Consider the following 2,500-nt stretch of genomic DNA (forward strand, 5'->3'; position numbering starts at 1 on the left):
ATTATTATTATTATTATTATTATTATTATTATTATTATTATTATTATTATTATTATTATTATTATTTTACCTTCCTACGGGGATTTCTCGACGCATCAGTCAACAACTCATGAATAGTGTCTGACTGCAAACTTTCAGCAAATGTTTGAATGTGGAACTGGCTGACATAGGCCTTTTTATATTCTGTATATGAATTATCTGGTTCAATGTTGTTAACGTTTTTTTAATATATATATATATATATATATATATATATATATATATATATATATATATTCATATATATATATATATATATATATATATATATATATATATATATATATATATATATATATATATATATATATATATATATTCAATTTTCATTAATTCTTATATCACTTATTTACGTCCTTTTTCCTTTCCTCACTGGGCTATTCATCCCTGTTGGAGCCCTTGGACTTATAATCTCTTGATTTTCCAACTATTGTTGTAGCTAGGCTGGAATTAATAATAATAATAATAATAATAATAATAATAATAATAATAATAACAATAATAATAATAATAATAATAATAATAACAATAATAATAATAATAATAATAATAATAATAATAATGATGATAATAATAATAATAATAATAATAATAATAATAATAATAATAATAATTGGAGGTCTTATGTTTATGTTCCTCTTTAAAGCGTCAAGAAACAACTTGTAATTAAACTGTATTAGCTCCTGTATTTATCAATTTCGTAACAGTTTCTCTTACTAATTCTATAAGAATTAAAAACAATCGAGAAACGTTTAATTGTGAAGCTCTACTTCGTTAATGACGATTCTCACTAGTATACATTATTCAGCATTATTTCCGCCTAAATATCAAAAGGGATTTCCTACTGTCGCTGATTTTAGAATTAGAATTTCTATCCTCAGCACATTATTCCAAAAAAAAAAAAGAAGCCTATACTCAATTTTTAATAATGAAGCGCATTTGCACTGACGCGTAGCGGTGCCCTTTTAGCTCGGAAAAAGTTTCCCGCTACCTGATTGGTTAGAATTGTTTCGTCCAACCAGTCAGCGCTGATTTTAGAATTAGAATTTCTATCCACAGCACATTATTCCAAAAACAAGGAAGCCTATACTCATTTTTTTTCATAATGAGGCGCATTTGCAGTGAATCGCAGCGGTGCCCTTTTAGCTCGGAAAAAGTTTCCTACTACCTGATTGGTTATAAATATCTTGCTCAACCAATCAGCGATCAGGAAACTTTTCTGAGCTAAAAGGGTACCCCCGCGAGTCAGTGCAAATCTGCCTCACTAAAAAGAATTGACTATATTTATGCATTAATCTCCTTCACCAGCAAATTATATCCTTCCCTTGTTGGTTTCTCAAGATTTTATTTTTCGGAGCAAAAATAATCTATAAGCTATTCCATAATGAATATCTGTTAGGATTTTCGTAAAATTTGTTCACTTCTTCTATATTTTCAGACTTTTTTAAAACTGTTTGGATTCGCTATCCTCTGCGCTAACCCTTTCATAACGTTAGAAATCTAAATTTCACTTTAGATCTATATTGCTAGCAGATTCAGTTTCCTTTTATAAGTGAGGTTTGTTTCAACAAGATATTTATATAAGATGAATAAATTCTTAATTGTCAATGAACAAAATTTATTCTTTAAGAGAAATTTCCTTACATCTGAATCTCACTCACCTCAAGAAAGCTTTATGTAGTTAGTTAAAATTTCTCTTTTAGTATTAGAGAAGTTATCTTCACTCAGCAAGCAATGTCTTCTTTGTTCTAGTGTCACTCACCTTATTCATTACATGTCCTTCCATTGTAAATTTCCCTTCGCTAAACTCCAACCATATCCCGGTATTCTAGAGGTTTAATGTCTCAGGTGAGCATCATAAGCTCGGGTCAAATGGGAGATAATTTTCGAATTCTAAGAGGTCGTTAAAATACACGTCGTGTAATTTGAATGTGAACGACGACACTTACGAGAGTAACGACTTTCTTTTTTCTTAACCATCAAAGAATAGAACGAAAAATAAGAAAATTATGAAAAGGAACTATTTACGCAAGTCTCAAAGTTTATAGTCCACAGCGTAGAGCAATGCAGCTTATATTCAATACCATGAGCGGAGAACCTATGTGACTCATCTCAGTCTCATCTGGAGAGATTTTTTATTTTATTTTGTGGGATAGAACACGCTGGGTGGCTATATACTTTGGAGACGCTGCATGATTTCCATGGAACATTCCATATGTTTGGTTATATACCTTCATGCTTATTTAAGAAAAAATCTCTAAAATAGCTTAGAAAAGACGAAATGTAGCACAGTAAATGTCATATTTCTGTTACTCCCACCCCCTACAAAAAGGTTTACAATCGCCTAAGTATTTCAGGTAATTTTTGTAATAGACACAGTTTTATCACCATGATAACTATATGTGAACTATGCACAGTACTTTTGAAATCAATCAATCAGACATTTCATGTATCTTTAAAA

The sequence above is a fragment of the Palaemon carinicauda genome, chromosome 2, assembly GCF_036898095.1.
Source record: "Palaemon carinicauda isolate YSFRI2023 chromosome 2, ASM3689809v2, whole genome shotgun sequence".
NCBI classification, from domain to species: Eukaryota; Metazoa; Arthropoda; class Malacostraca; order Decapoda; family Palaemonidae; genus Palaemon; species Palaemon carinicauda.